Source organism: Nothobranchius furzeri, chromosome 13, assembly GCF_043380555.1.
Source record: "Nothobranchius furzeri strain GRZ-AD chromosome 13, NfurGRZ-RIMD1, whole genome shotgun sequence".
In the NCBI taxonomy this organism is placed as follows: Eukaryota; Metazoa; Chordata; class Actinopteri; order Cyprinodontiformes; family Nothobranchiidae; genus Nothobranchius; species Nothobranchius furzeri.
The window spans coordinates 10,078,491-10,095,201 of record NC_091753.1 but is presented as its reverse complement, the minus strand read 5'-3'; the positions used below and the strand labels follow the sequence as shown (position 1 = coordinate 10,095,201).

The following is a 16,711-nucleotide window of genomic DNA, read 5'->3' as shown; positions in this document are numbered from 1 at the left end:
ACTTACAACTCAATAGATTCTACCTTCTTGTAGCGTTTCAGCCTGATTGGACCTTGTTTTCACACAAATGGACCCAGAATGATGTGAAATTTTGCTTCGTGCAACATAATTCTGGGTGCCATTTATAAACCATAAGTGCTAATGACTCCATTCCTTTTTGTGGTTGTAGGGGCTGTTGATTGGAGTACACTAAACAAACCTGATCTCTCTAGGACATTCAGAAGCCAAGTTATAAGCCCACAAATGTGTAACTGGACTACTTCTTTAAATTGACACCAGATCCGGTGACTTTTGGGACATGGTTTGACCCCCTTAGGAAAGTGCTATCATCATGAAACGTTCAGATCACTTGCAACTCAATAGATTCTACCTTCCTGTAATGTTTCAGCCTGATTGGACCTTGTTTTCACACAAATGAACCCAGAATGATGTGAAATTGTGCTTCGTGCAACATAATTCTGGATGCCATTTACAAACCATAAGTGCTAATATCTCCATTCCTTTTTGTGGTTGTAGGGGCTGTTGATTGGAGTACATTAAAACAAACCTGATCTCTCTAGGACATTCAGAAGCCAAGTTATAAGCCCACAAATGTGTAACTGGACTACTTCTTTAAATTGACACCAGATCCGGTGACCTTTGGGACATGGTTTGATCCCCTTAGGAAAGGGCTATCATCATGAAACGTTCAGATCACTTACAACTAAATAGATTCTACCTTCCTGTAACGTTTCAGCCTGATTGGACCTTGTTTTCACACAAATGAACCCAGAATGATGTGAAATTGTGCTTCGTGCAACATAATTCTGGGGGCCATTTACAAACCATAAATGCTAATGACTCCATTCCTTTTTGTGGTTGTAGGGGCTGTTGATTGGAGTACATTAAAACAAACCTGATCTCTCTACGACATTCAGAAGCCAAGTTATAAGCCCACGAATGTGTAACTGGACTACTTCTTTAAAGTGACACCAGGCCCAGTGACCTTTGGGACATGGTTTGACCCCCTTAGGAAAGTGCTATCATCATGAAACGTTCAGATCACTTACAACTAAATAGATTCTACCTTCCTGTAACGTTTCAGCCTGATTGGACCTTGTTTTCACACAAATGAACCCAGAATGATGTGAAATTGTGCTTCGTGCAACATAATTCTGGGTGCCATTTACAAACCATAAATGCTAATGACTTCATTCTTTTTAGTGGAAATGGGGGCTGCTAATTGGAGTACTCTAAAACAAACCTGACCTCTCTAGGATATTCAGAAGCCAAGTTATAAGCCCACAAAGGTGTAACTGGACTACTTCTTTAAAGTGACACCAGGCCCGGTGACCTTTGGGACATGGTTTGACCCCCTTAGGAAAGTGCTATCATCATGAAACGTTCAGATCACTTACAATTCAATAGAATCTACCTTCCTGTAACGTTTCAGCCTGATTGTACCTTGTTTTCACACAAATGAACCCAGAATGATGTGAAATTGTGCTTCGTGCAACATAATTCTGGGTGCCATTTAAAAACCATAAGTGCTAATGACTCCATTCCTTATTGTGGTTGTAGGGGCTGTTGATTGGAGTATACTAAAACAAACCTGATGTCTCTAGGACATTCAGAAGCCAAGTTATAAGCCCACAAATGTGTAACTGGACTACTTCTTTAAAGGAGACATAACTTGCTTTTAAGTTATTCCTTTTTACATCTAAATCCTTCAGTTGGGGGTCTAAATACAGTGGAACTGCAGTTCTTTGGTCTGATTTCCTCATTATTGTTGCTCTACAGACCCTCATCTATCCCTGTTCTGAGTAGAGTCTTGAGAACGAGCCGTTTTGGGGTACTGTCTCTTTAAACTGGAGGAGGAGCTGTAAACTCCGCCCCCCTCCATAGTGCAGTCCTGTACTCTCCTCCCCCAGTCGGACTTTGTAGTTCTATAGAGAAATCATTATTTAGCATTGCAGATTTAGCATAGCATATTAGCATTTTTAAAACACGTGGGGAGAGTAGTTCATCAAGCTGTTTCATGGCTGCTAACTCTCTCATGCATTTGTCTGTAGTCACTCACACACACCCGTCACGGCCGACGGAGGGACAAGCGAGCAGGCACACGCGCGCGCGCACACACACACACAAGGAATGCTGCTTGCTTATTTCTGTAAAAAATGTTTAAAAAAATGATACAGCTCATTAAAACACCATTCAAAGAATATATTTTATTAAGATCTCTATCTATATACATACATATAATTATAAATAATTTTATAAGTAGTCTTATTTTATATTGGGTGTCTTAATGGCTGAAAATGGATAAAAAGCAGTTACATTTTAATTTAAAGATTTGAGATTCTAGTCAAAAATAAAGAACATTCCTCCAAGTGTTCTTTAATGTCATCATTATAATTCTAATGCTTACAACTTTGTTTTTATTGTCTGCAATGCGTAGCCTATATCTTTATTAAATGTGTTTAGCTGTAAAGTGGTAATTCTCTCTAATGTGTACAGAGAGGTGGACATCAGTGCTGCAGTGAAATTCCCAAGATCAGTCTGCTTTGCTAACAAATATAGTTAAATCTTACCTGCATTCTAAATAAATACTGTTAGGTGAAAACATCAGTAGGCATTGAGTTATTGATACAATCCCTAACAGCCAGAATGGAAGAAGAGCATGCTGGGTCATCCTGGACCTGAGCCTGTTCTGTGTATTTACCTACAGGATGCAATAAATGTCTACAAGGCTGAGTTTGGACCATTACATCTAAAAGAAAGCATACAATCAGTGATTTTTTTTATTGTTTACATTAATATACAAATTTTCTAAGTATTAACCTCACAGCAAATAAGTAGAACAATATAATAAACAGGCTTTAGTAGTTAAAACAGGCGTTGTGCACACAGGTGCTTTGTGTCTCGGTGCTGGTGGTGTCTAGGTCTCAGAGTTCCTGTCCTCCTGCCGTCTTCTGTTGTCCTCAGGATACGGATTGATGTTTCCTGATGATGAGGGAGGGGCAGTATGTGGGCTTCAAACTGGTCCTGGACAACAGTGGGAGACCTCCGTTGTCTGAATACTGAGACCAGAGAGTTGGTGAGATGCAGATCTTCTCTACCTCATCTAGAAACGGAGTTGGTTCAGGGAAAACTTTTCCAAAGACCAGTTCCATGATGTCATCGCCATATTCTGCAATGATAGACAATAACTTTAATGACATATTTTGTTTACAAGCAGCTTTAGGAAAGTTGTTTCTTTAGCTTTCATGTTTATAGTCACGTTTGTGTTTGTTCACAAGTTCACTTTGCTGCAGTGACTTCATATTTTCCTACAAATGTAATAAAATAGTGACACTAAAATTATACAAATGATTCCTTATGAAAGGAAGCTCATTAGAGAGCAGTGCAGACAGACTTACTACATGCTGCAGCTGTTTTTGTAGGCCAGCTGCTGCTGAACTTGGGGAAAGTTATTCTGTACACGTCCAGATCAGATGGTCGATTACAGAAAATAATGTAATTCAATAATTTCTAAACAGACTAAACAAGTAAAACATCAAATAAATCACTCTGCTGTCATCAGACGGAGTGATTCAGGGGGTGAGGTGTTCTTAATGATGAGGGTGGCTGAGGTGTGTCATCACTCACTTTGGTCTGGTCCAGACCGTCTCTTTACTGGTGGGTCTCCTTCCTCAGTAGGTGACGTGAAACGCCAACATCTGAACGTTCTGTGTTCCTTAGAGGAGAAGAAAAGTAACATTAGCAAGCTGGCTAAATTATTTTTTACTAGCATCTCAAGGACTTGGAGAAGCAGATCTTCACTTACCTAAACATCAGACCAGTTTGTCCCAGCTGAGCTCATCAGGGCGTTAGTCTGACAGCCTGTCAGTGAAACACGGCTCCAGTCTTCTGGATGTGGACTCTAAAAAGCAAAGGAACATTTTTACTTTGTTTTAATTATTTTACAGCCAATTTTATCAGCTTTCCGACGCTCACGCTCATACAGACGGTGAGCTTTGCTGCGTCTGACTGATGCAGAGTTAGTTTTTATATCTGCAGTGAGACAAAAAACTAACCTCACTTCACTTAGAGATCGTTCTTTAAAACTCTATTAAATCCACTGTGTTGACGCACTTTAATGACTTTGTCACGCTGCATTTTAGCTGATATGGGACTTTATTTACTGGATGCTAAGATTACATCACACTCATGTAGAATAACACACAGGCTCTCTGCTGTTACAATCAGTGGGAGGTTATCATCTGGTGTAAAAGAAGGCGTTGATCAGAAATCACGTTTTATTCCACGAAAATCAGCCAAATCCACATTAATCTGGGTGCTAACTTTACTAGCATACTGTGCTAGCGATAGCAAGCCGGATGCTAACGCTTTAGTGCTGCTAATGCCCGTAAATCTAAAGTAAAGTTTGTCGACATTTTAGAGTGATATGAAGCTTACCGCTCTGCTGCTGTGTCCCGGTGCTGCCAAATTCAGATGGAAATAACTCCTTTTAGATAGATGAAGCCCTCAGTACTTAGCCACTAGCCTGGAGACAGAACGAACGAACCACGCGCGCGCGCGCGCACGCACACACACACACACAAACAAACGCAAACACACTACTTTTTCTTCTGTGTTTTTTTAGCAGTAGTGTCATCAGCTCCTGGGTTTAAATACTGCCACACCACCCTTCCTTAAAACGAGGAACAGTTTTGAGCTGTGTGTGGCTAAAATAACCAGACATTCTGCATTTTTCCAATAGGACTACAAAAAATCTTAGCGAGAAGAAAAAATGGCGGATTGGCTCTGTGTTTAGCCGAGGGCCATTACCATATTTGGTAGTTATCCTCACTAAATTAATTACTGATGTAATAGATAATGTAAAAACTGAACGGGTGGACAAATATGCCCAAAACTTAATTATTAAAAATCTAAATAGCAACTCCAGTGAATAATATAAGCCTTTTTGCTCACTTAGACACTTAAAATGTGAAACACACCGTGTTAATGGATAAAAAAGTGGGTTTTTCATGTTATGTCTCCTTTAAATTGACACCAGATCCGGTGATCTTTGGGACATCGTTTGATCCCCTTAGGAAAGTGCTATCATCATGAAACGTTCAGATCACTTACAACTCAGTAGATTCTACCTTCCTGTAACGTTTCAGCCTGATTGGACCTTGTTTTCACACAAATGAACCCAGAATGATGTGAAATTGTGCTTCGTGCAACATAATTCTGGGTGCCATTTAAAAACCATAAGTGCTAATGACTCCATTCCTTTTTGTGGTTGTAGGGGCTGTTGATTGGAGTACACTAAAACAAACCTGACCGCTCTAGGACATTCAGAAGCCAAGTTATAAGCCCACAGATGTGTAACTGGACTAATTCTTTAAAGTGACACCAGATCCGGTGACCTTTGCGACATGGTTTGACCCCTTTAGGAAAGTGCTATCATCATGAAACGTTCAGATCACTTACAACTCAATAGATTCTACCTTCCTGTAACGTTTCTGCCTGATTGGACCTTGTTTTCACACAAATGAACCCAGAATGATGTGAAATTGTGCTTCGTGCAACATAATTCTGTGTGCCATTTACAAACCATAAGTGCTAATGACTCCATTCCTTTTTGTGGTTGTAGGGGCTGTTGATTGGAGTACATTAAAACAAACCTGATCTCTCTAGGACATTCAGAAGCCAAGTTATAAGCCTACAAAGATGTAACTGGACTACATCTTTAAAGTGACACCAGGCCCGGTGTCCTTTGGGACATGGTTTTACCCCCTATAGGAATGTGCGATCATCTTGAAACGTTCAGATCACTTACAACTCAATAGATTCTACCTTCCTGTAACGTTTCAGCCTGATTGGACCTTGTTTTCACACAAATGGACCCAGAATGATGCGAAATTGTGCTTCGTGCAACATAATTCTGGGTGCCATTTAAGAACCATAAGTGCTAATGACTCCATTCCTTTTTGTGGTTGTGGGGGCTTTTGATTGGAGTACACTAAAACAACCCTGATCTCTCTAGGACATTCAGAAGCCAAGTTATAAGCCCACAAAGGTGTAACTGGACTACTTCTTTAAAGTGACACCAGGCCCGGTGACCTTTGGGACATGGTTTGACCCCCTATAGGAAAGTGCTATCATCATGAAACGTTCAGATCACGTACAACTCAATAGATTCTACCTTCCTGTAACATTTCTGCCTGATTGGACCTTGTTTTCACACAAATGAAACCAGAATGATGTGAAATTTTGCTTCGTGCAACATAATTCTGGGTGTTATTTACAAACCATAAGTGCTAATGACTCCATTCCTTTTTGTGGTTGTAGGGGCTGTTGATTGGAGTACATTAAAACAAACCTGACCTCTCCAGGACATTCAGAAGCCAAGTTATAAGCCCACAAAGGTGTAACTGGACTACTTCTTTGAAGTGACACCAGGCCCGGTGACCTTTGGGACATGGTTTGACCCCCTATAGGAAAGTGCTATCATCATGAAACGTTCAGATCACGTACAACTCAATAGATTCTACCTTCCTGTAACGTTTCTGCCTGATTGGACCTTGTTTTCACACAAATGAAACCAGAATGATGTGAAATTTTGCTTCGTGCAACATAATTCTGGGTGTTATTTACAAACCATAAGTGCTAATGACTCCATTCCTTTTTGTGGTTGTAGGGGCTGTTGATTGGAGTACATTAAAACAAACCTGACCTCTCCAGGACATTCAGAAGCCAAGTTATAAGCCCACAAAGGTGTAACTGGACTACTTCTTTAAAGTGACACCAGGCCCGGTGACCTTTGGGACATGGTTTGACCCCCTTAGGAAAGTGCTATCATCATGAAACGTTCAGATCACTTACAACTCAATAGATTCTACCTTTCTGTAACGTTTCAGCCTGATTGGACCTTGTTTTCACACAAATGAACCCAGAATGATGTGAAATTGTGCTTCGTGCAACATAATTCTGGGTGCCATTTAAAAACCATAAGTGCTAATGACTCCATTCCTTTTTGTGGTTGTAGGGGCTGTTGATTGGAGTATACTAAAACAAACCTGATCTCTCTAGGACATTCAGAAGCCAAGTTATAAGCCCACAAATGTGTAACTGGACTACTTCTTTAGACACCAGATCCGGTGACCTTTGGGACATGGTTTGACCCCCTTAGGGAAGTGCTATCATCATGAAACCTTCAGATCACTTACATTTTAATAGATTCTACCTTCCTGTAATGTTTCAGCCTGATTGGACCTTGTTTTCACACAAATGAACCCAGAATGATGTGAAATTGTGCTTCGTGCAAAATAATTCTGGGTGCCATTTACAAACCATAAGTGCTAATGACTCCATTCCTTTTTGTGGTTGTAGGGGCTGTTGATTGGAGTACACTAAAACAAACCTAACCTCTCTAGGACATTCAGAAGCCAAGTTATAAGCCCACAAAGGTGTAACTGGACTACTTCTTTAAAGAGACACTTGGCCCGGTGACCTTTGGGACATGGTTTGACCCCCTATGGGAATGTGCGATCATCTTGAAACGTTCAGATCACTTACAACTCAATAGATTCTACCTTCCTGTAACGTTTCTGCCTGATTGGACCTTGTTTTCACACAAATGAACCCAGAATGATGTGAAATTGTGCTTCGTGCAACATAATTCTGTGTGCCATTTACAAACCATAAGTGCTAATGACTCCATTCCTTTTTGTGGTTTTAGGGGCTGTTGATTGGACTACACTAAAACAAACTAACCTCTCTAGGACATTCAGAAGCCAAGTTATAAGCCCACAAAGGTGTAACTGGACTACTTCTTTAAAGAGACACTTGGCCCGGTGACCTTTGGGACATGGTTTGACCCCCTATAGGAATGTGCGATCATCTTGAAACGTTCAGATCACTTACAACTCAATAGATTCTACCTTCTTGTAGCGTTTCAGCCGGATTGGACCTTGTTTTCACACAAATGGACCCAGAATGATGTGAAATTGTGCTTCGTGCAACATAATTCTGGGTGCCACTTACAAACCATAAGTGCTAATGACTCCATTCCTTTTTGTGGGTGTAGGGGCTGTTGATTGGAGTACATTAAAACAAACCTGATCTCTCTAGGACATTCAGAAGCCAAGTTATAAGCCCACAAATGTGTAACTGGACTACTTCTTTAAATTGACACCAGATCCAGTGACCTTTGGGACAAGGTTTGACCCCCTTAGGAAAGTGCTATCATCATGAAACGTTCAGATCACTTACAACTCAATAGATTCTACCTTCCTGTAACGTTTCAGCCTGATTGGACCTTGTTTTCACACAAATGGACCCAGAATGATGTGAAATTGTGCTTCGTACAACATAATTCTGGGTGCCATTTAAAAACCATAAGTGCTAATGACTCCATTCCTTTTTGTGGTTGTAGGGGCTGTTGATTGGAGTACACTAAAACAAACCTGATCTCTCTACGACATTCAGAAGCCAAGTTATAAGCCCACAAATGTGTAACTGGACTACTTCTTTAAATTGACACCAGATCCGGTGACCTTTGGGACATGGTTTGACCCCCTTAGGAAAGTGCTATCATCATGAAACGTTCAGATCACTTAAAACTCAATAGATTCTACCTTCCTGTAACGTTTCAGCCTGATTGGACCTTGTTTTCACACAAATGAACCCAGAATGATGTGAAATTGTGCTTCGTGAAACATAATTCTGGGTGCCATTTACAAACCATAAGTGCTAATGACTCCATTCCTTTTTGTGGTTTTAGGGGCTGTTGATTGGACTACACTAAAACAAACTAACCTCTCTAGGACATTCAGAAGCCAAGTTATAAGCCCACAAGGTGTAACTGGACTACTACTTTAAAGTGACACCAGGCCCGGTGACCTTTGGGACATGGTTTTACCCCCTATAGGAATGTGGATTCATCTTGAAATGTTCAGATCACTTACAACTCAATAGATTCTACCTTCTTGTAGCGTTTCAGCCTGATTGGACCTTGTTTTCACACAAATGGACCCAGAATGATGTGAAATTTTGCTTCGTGCAACATAATTCTGGGTGCCATTTATAAACCATAAGTGCTAATGACTCCATTCCTTTTTGTGGTTGTAGGGGCTGTTGATTGGAGTACACTAAACAAACCTGATCTCTCTAGGACATTCAGAAGCCAAGTTATAAGCCCACAAATGTGTAACTGGACTACTTCTTTAAATTGACACCAGATCCGGTGACTTTTGGGACATGGTTTGACCCCCTTAGGAAAGTGCTATCATCATGAAACGTTCAGATCACTTACAACTAAATAGATTCTACCTTCCTGTAACGTTTCAGCCTGATTGGACCTTGTTTTCACACAAATGAACCCAGAATGATGTGAAATTGTGCTTCGTGCAACATAATTCTGGGGGCCATTTACAAACCATAAATGCTAATGACTCCATTCCTTTTTGTGGTTGTAGGGGCTGTTGATTGGAGTACATTAAAACAAACCTGATCTCTCTACGACATTCAGAAGCCAAGTTATAAGCCCACGAATGTGTAACTGGACTACTTCTTTAAAGTGACACCAGGCCCAGTGACCTTTGGGACATGGTTTGACCCCCTTAGGAAAGTGCTATCATCATGAAACGTTCAGATCACTTACAACTAAATAGATTCTACCTTCCTGTAACGTTTCAGCCTGATTGGACCTTGTTTTCACACAAATGAACCCAGAATGATGTGAAATTGTGCTTCGTGCAACATAATTCTGGGTGCCATTTACAAACCATAAATGCTAATGACTTCATTCCTTTTAGTGGAAATGGGGGCTGCTAATTGGAGTACTCTAAAACAAACCTGACCTCTCTAGGATATTCAGAAGCCAAGTTATAAGCCCACAAAGGTGTAACTGGACTACTTCTTTAAAGTGACACCAGGCCCGGTGACCTTTGGGACATGGTTTGACCCCCTTAGAAAAGTGCTATCATCATGAAACGTTCAGATCACTTACAATTCAATAGAATCTACCTTCCTGTAACGTTTCAGCCTGATTGTACCTTGTTTTCACACAAATGAACCCAGAATGATGTGAAATTGTGCTTCGTGCAACATAATTCTGGGTGCCATTTAAAAACCATAAGTGCTAATGACTCCATTCCTTATTGTGGTTGTAGGGGCTGTTGATTGGAGTATACTAAAACAAACCTGATGTCTCTAGGACATTCAGAAGCCAAGTTATAAGCCCACAAATGTGTAACTGGACTACTTCTTTAAATTGACACCAGATCCGGTGACCTTTGGGACATGGTTTGACCCCCTTAGGAAAGTGCTATCATCATGAAACGTTCAGATCACTTACAACTCAATAGATTCTACCTTCCTGTAACGTTTCAGCCTGATTGGACCTTGTTTTCACACAAATGGACCCAGAATGATGTGAAATTGTGCTTCGTACAACATAATTCTGGGTGCCATTTACAAACCATAAGTGCTAATTACTCCATTCCTTTTTGTGGTTGTAGGGGCTGTTGATTGGAGTACACTAAAACAAACCTAACCTCTCTAGGACATTCAGAAGCCAAGTTATAAGCCCACAAAGGTGTAACTGGACTACTTCTTTAAAGTGACACCAGGCCCGGTGACCTTTGGGACATGGTTTTACCCCCTATAGGAATGTGCGATCATCTTGAAACGTTCAGATCACTTACAACTCAATAGATTCTACCTTCTTGTAGCGTTTCAGCCTGATTGGACCTTGTTTTCACATAAATGGACCCAGAATGATGTGAAATTGTGCTTCGTGCAACATAATTCTGGGTGCCATTTACAAACCATAAGTGCTAATGACTCCATTCCTTTTTGTGGTTGTAGGGGCTGTTGATTGGAGTACACTAAAACAAACCTGATCTCTCTAGGACATTCAGAAGCCAAGTTATAAGCCCACAAATGTGTAACTGGACTACTTCTTTAAAGGAGACATAACATGCTTTTAAGTTATTCCTTTTTACATCTAAATCCTTCAGTTGGGGGTCTAAATACAGTGGAACTGCAGTTCTTTGGTCTGATTTCCTCATTATTGTTGCTCTACAGACCCTCATCTATCCCTGTTCTGAGTAGAGTCTTGAGAACGAGCCGTTTTGGGGTACTGTCTCTTTAAACTGGAGGAGGAGCTGTAAACTCCGCCCCCCTCCATAGTGCAGTCCTGTACTCTCCTCCCCCAGTCGGACTTTGTAGTTCTATAGAGAAATCATTATTTAGCATTGCAGATTTAGCGTAGCATATTAGCATTTTTAAAACACGTGGGGAGAGTAGTTCATCAAGCTGTTTCATGGCTGCTAACTCTCTCATGCATTTGTCTGTAGTCACTCACACACACCCGTCACGGCCGACGGAGGGACAAGCGAGCAGGCACACGCGCGCGCGCACACACACACACACACACACAAGGAATGCTGCTTGCTTATTTCTGTAAAAAATGTTTAAAAAAATGATACAGCTCATTAAAACACCATTCAAAGAATATATTTTATTAAGATCTCTATCTATATACATACATATAATTATAAATAATTTTATAAGTAGTCTTATTTTATATTGGGTGTCTTAATGGCTGAAAATGGATAAAAAGCAGTTACATTTTAATTTAAAGATTTGAGATTCTAGTCAAAAATAAAGAACATTCCTCCAAGTGTTCTTTAATGTCATCATTATAATTCTAATGCTTACAACTTTGTTTTTATTGTCTGCAATGCGTAGCCTATATCTTTATTAAATGTGTTTAGCTGTAAAGTGGTAATTCTCTCTAATGTGTACAGAGAGGTGGACATCAGTGCTGCAGTGAAATTCCCAAGATCAGTCTGCTTTGCTAACAAATATAGTTAAATCTTACCTGCATTCTAAATAAATACTGTTAGGTGAAAACATCAGTAGGCATTGAGTTATTGATACAATCCCTAACAGCCAGAATGGAAGAAGAGCATGCTGGGTCATCCTGGACCTGAGCCTGTTCTGTGTATTTACCTACAGGATGCAATAAATGTCTACAAGGCTGAGTTTGGACCATTACATCTAAAAGAAAGCATACAATCAGTGATTTTTTTTATTGTTTACATTAATATACAAATTTTCTAAGTATTAACCTCACAGCAAATAAGTAGAACAATATAATAAACAGGCTTTAGTAGTTAAAACAGGCGTTGTGCACACAGGTGCTTTGTGTCTCGGTGCTGGTGGTGTCTAGGTCTCAGAGTTCCTGTCCTCCTGCCGTCTTCTGTTGTCCTCAGGATACGGATTGATGTTTCCTGATGATGAGGGAGGGGCAGTATGTGGGCTTCAAACTGGTCCTGGACAACAGTGGGAGACCTCCGTTGTCTGAATACTGAGACCAGAGAGTTGGTGAGATGCAGATCTTCTCTACCTCATCTAGAAACGGAGTTGGTTCAGGGAAAACTTTTCCAAAGACCAGTTCCATGATGTCATCGCCATATTCTGCAATGATAGACAATAACTTTAATGACATATTTTGTTTACAAGCAGCTTTAGGAAAGTTGTTTCTTTAGCTTTCATGTTTATAGTCACGTTTGTGTTTGTTCACAAGTTCACTTTGCTGCAGTGACTTCATATTTTCCTACAAATGTAATAAAATAGTGACACTAAAATTATACAAATGATTCCTTATGAAAGGAAGCTCATTAGAGAGCAGTGCAGACAGACTTACTACATGCTGCAGCTGTTTTTGTAGGCCAGCTGCTGCTGAACTTGGGGAAAGTTATTCTGTACACGTCCAGATCAGATGGTCGATTACAGAAAATAATGTAATTCAATAATTTCTAAACAGACTAAACAAGTAAAACATCAAATAAATCACTCTGCTGTCATCAGACGGAGTGATTCAGGGGGTGAGGTGTTCTTAATGATGAGGGTGGCTGAGGTGTGTCATCACTCACTTTGGTCTGGTCCAGACCGTCTCTTTACTGGTGGGTCTCCTTCCTCAGTAGGTGACGTGAAACGCCAACATCTGAACGTTCTGTGTTCCTTAGAGGAGAAGAAAATTAACATTAGCAAGCTGGCTAAATTATTTTTTACTAGCATCTCAAGGACTTGGAGAAGCAGATCTTCACTTACCTAAACATCAGACCAGTTTGTCCCAGCTGAGCTCATCAGGGCGTTAGTCTGACAGCCTGTCAGTGAAACACGGCTCCAGTCTTCTGGATGTGGACTCTAAAAAGCAAAGGAACATTTTTACTTTGTTTTAATTATTTTACAGCCAATTTTATCAGCTTTCCGACGCTCACGCTCATACAGACGGTGAGCTTTGCTGCGTCTGACTGATGCAGAGTTAGTTTTTATATCTGCAGTGAGACAAAAAACTAACCTCACTTCACTTAGAGATCGTTCTTTAAAACTCTATTAAATCCACTGTGTTGACGCACTTTAATGACTTTGTCACGCTGCATTTTAGCTGATATGGGACTTTATTTACTGGATGCTAAGATTACATCACACTCATGTAGAATAACACACAGGCTCTCTGCTGTTACAATCAGTGGGAGGTTATCATCTGGTGTAAAAGAAGGCGTTGATCAGAAATCACGTTTTATTCCACGAAAATCAGCCAAATCCACATTAATCTGGGTGCTAACTTTACTAGCATACTGTGCTAGCGATAGCAAGCCGGATGCTAACGCTTTAGTGCTGCTAATGCCCGTAAATCTAAAGTAAAGTTTGTCGACATTTTAGAGTGATATGAAGCTTACCGCTCTGCTGCTGTGTCCCGGTGCTGCCAAATTCAGATGGAAATAACTCCTTTTAGATAGATGAAGCCCTCAGTACTTAGCCACTAGCCTGGAGACAGAACGAACGAACCACGCGCGCGCGCGCGCACGCACACACACACACACAAACAAACGCAAACACACTACTTTTTCTTCTGTGTTTTTTTAGCAGTAGTGTCATCAGCTCCTGGGTTTAAATACTGCCACACCACCCTTCCTTAAAACGAGGAACAGTTTTGAGCTGTGTGTGGCTAAAATAACCAGACATTCTGCATTTTTCCAATAGGACTACAAAAAATCTTAGCGAGAAGAAAAAATGGCGGATTGGCTCTGTGTTTAGCCGAGGGCCATTACCATATTTGGTAGTTATCCTCACTAAATTAATTACTGATGTAATAGATAATGTAAAAACTGAACGGGTGGACAAATATGCCCAAAACTTAATTATTAAATATCTAAATAGCAACTCCAGTGAATAATATAAGCCTTTTTGCTCACTTAGACACTTAAAATGTGAAACACACAGTGTTAATGGATAAAAAAGTGGGTTTTTCATGTTATGTCTCCTTTAAATTGACACCAGATCCGGTGATCTTTGGGACATCGTTTGATCCCCTTAGGAAAGTGCTATCATCATGAAACGTTCAGATCACTTACAACTCAGTAGATTCTACCTTCCTGTAACGTTTCAGCCTGATTGGACCTTGTTTTCACACAAATGAACCCAGAATGATGTGAAATTGTGCTTCGTGCAACATAATTCTGGGTGCCATTTAAAAACCATAAGTGCTAATGACTCCATTCCTTTTTGTGGTTGTAGGGGCTGTTGATTGGAGTACACTAAAACAAACCTGACCGCTCTAGGACATTCAGAAGCCAAGTTATAAGCCCACAGATGTGTAACTGGACTAATTCTTTAAAGTGACACCAGATCCGGTGACCTTTGCGACATGGTTTGACCCCTTTAGGAAAGTGCTATCATCATGAAACGTTCAGATCACTTACAACTCAATAGATTCTACCTTCCTGTAACGTTTCTGCCTGATTGGACCTTGTTTTCACACAAATGAACCCAGAATGATGTGAAATTGTGCTTTGTGCAACATAATTCTGTGTGCCATTTACAAACCATAAGTGCTAATGACTCCATTCCTTTTTGTGGTTGTAGGGGCTGTTGATTGGAGTACATTAAAACAAACCTGATCTCTCTAGGACATTAAGAAGCCAAGTTATAAGCCTACAAAGATGTAACTGGACTACATCTTTAAAGTGACACCAGGCCCGGTGTCCTTTGGGACATGGTTTTACCCCCTATAGGAATGTGCGATCATCTTGAAACGTTCAGATCACTTACAACTCAATAGATTCTACCTTCCTGTAACGTTTCAGCCTGATTGGACCTTGTTTTCACACAAATGGACCCAGAATGATGTGAAATTGTGCTTCGTGCAACATAATTCTGGGTGCCATTTAAGAACCATAAGTGCTAATGACTCCATTCCTTTTTGTGGTTGTGGGGGCTGTTGATTGGAGTACACTAAAACAACCCTGATCTCTCTAGGACATTCAGAAGCCAAGTTATAAGCCCACAAAGGTGTAACTGGACTACTTCTTTAAAGTGACACCAGGCCCGGTGACCTTTGGGACATGGTTTGACCCCCTATAGGAAAGTGCTATCATCATGAAACGTTCAGATCACGTACAACTCAATAGATTCTACCTTCCTGTAACGTTTCTGCCTGATTGGACCTTGTTTTCACACAAATGAAACCAGAATGATGTGAAATTTTGCTTCGTGCAACATAATTCTGGGTGTTATTTACAAACCATAAGTGCTAATGACTCCATTCCTTTTTGTGGTTGTAGGGGCTGTTGATTGGAGTACATTAAAACAAACCTGACCTCTCCAGGACATTCAGAAGCCAAGTTATAAGCCCACAAAGGTGTAACTGGACTACTTCTTTAAAGTGACACCAGGCCCGGTGACCTTTGGGACATGGTTTGACCCCCTATAGGAAAGTGCTATCATCATGAAACGTTCAGATCACGTACAACTCAATAGATTCTACCTTCCTGTAACGTTTCTGCCTGATTGGACCTTGTTTTCACACAAATGAAACCAGAATGATGTGAAATTTTGCTTCGTGCAACATAATTCTGGGTGTTATTTACAAACCATAAGTGCTAATGACTCCATTCCTTTTTGTGGTTGTAGGGGCTGTTGATTGGAGTACATTAAAACAAACCTGACCTCTCCAGGACATTCAGAAGCCAAGTTATAAGCCCACAAAGGTGTAACTGGACTACTTCTTTAAAGTGACACCAGGCCCGGTGACCTTTGGGACATGGTTTGACCCCCTATAGGAAAGTGCTATCATCATGAAACGTTCAGATCACGTACAACTCAATAGATTCTACCTTCCTGTAACGTTTCTGCCTGATTGGACCTTGTTTTCACACAAATGAAACCAGAATGATGTGAAATTTTGCTTCGTGCAACATAATTCTGGGTGTTATTTACAAACCATAAGTGCTAATGACTCCATTCCTTTTTGTGGTTGTAGGGGCTGTTGATTGGAGTACATTAAAACAAACCTGACCTCTCCAGGACATTCAGAAGCCAAGTTATAAGCCCACAAATGTGTAACTGGACTACTACTTTAAATTGACACCAGATCCGGTGACATTTGGGACATGGTTTGACCCCCTTAGGAAAGTGCTATCATCATGAAACGTTCAGATCACTTACAACTCAATAGATTCTACCTTTCTGTAACGTTTCAGCCTGATTGGACCTTGTTTTCACACAAATGAACCCAGAATGATGTGAAATTGTGCTTCGTGCAACATAATTCTGGGTGCCATTTAAAAACCATAAGTGCTAATGACTCCATTCCTTTTTGTGGTTGTAGGGGCTGTTGATTGGAGTATACTAAAACAAACCTGATCTCTCTAGGACATTCAGA

At 40.5% G+C, this 16,711-nt stretch overlaps 2 long non-coding RNA genes across 2 annotated transcripts; both read right to left on the bottom strand.

Annotated features, from left to right (window-relative positions):
- Nucleotides 1-2,950: 2,950 nt before the first annotated feature.
- Nucleotides 2,951-4,575, bottom strand: LOC139062455 (uncharacterized). The gene is made up of 4 exons (XR_011515989.1): nucleotides 4,438-4,575; nucleotides 3,806-3,901; nucleotides 3,628-3,715; nucleotides 2,951-3,169 (listed from the first exon to the last, which is right to left on the bottom strand). It is a non-coding gene; the product is annotated as an uncharacterized lncRNA (long non-coding RNA).
- Nucleotides 4,576-12,240: 7,665 nt separating this feature from the next.
- LOC139062355 (uncharacterized) lies at nucleotides 12,241-13,865 on the bottom strand. Its single transcript, XR_011515930.1, has 4 exons — nucleotides 13,728-13,865; nucleotides 13,096-13,191; nucleotides 12,918-13,005; nucleotides 12,241-12,459 (listed from the first exon to the last, which is right to left on the bottom strand). It is a non-coding gene; the product is annotated as an uncharacterized lncRNA (long non-coding RNA).
- Nucleotides 13,866-16,711: the final 2,846 nt, after the last annotated feature.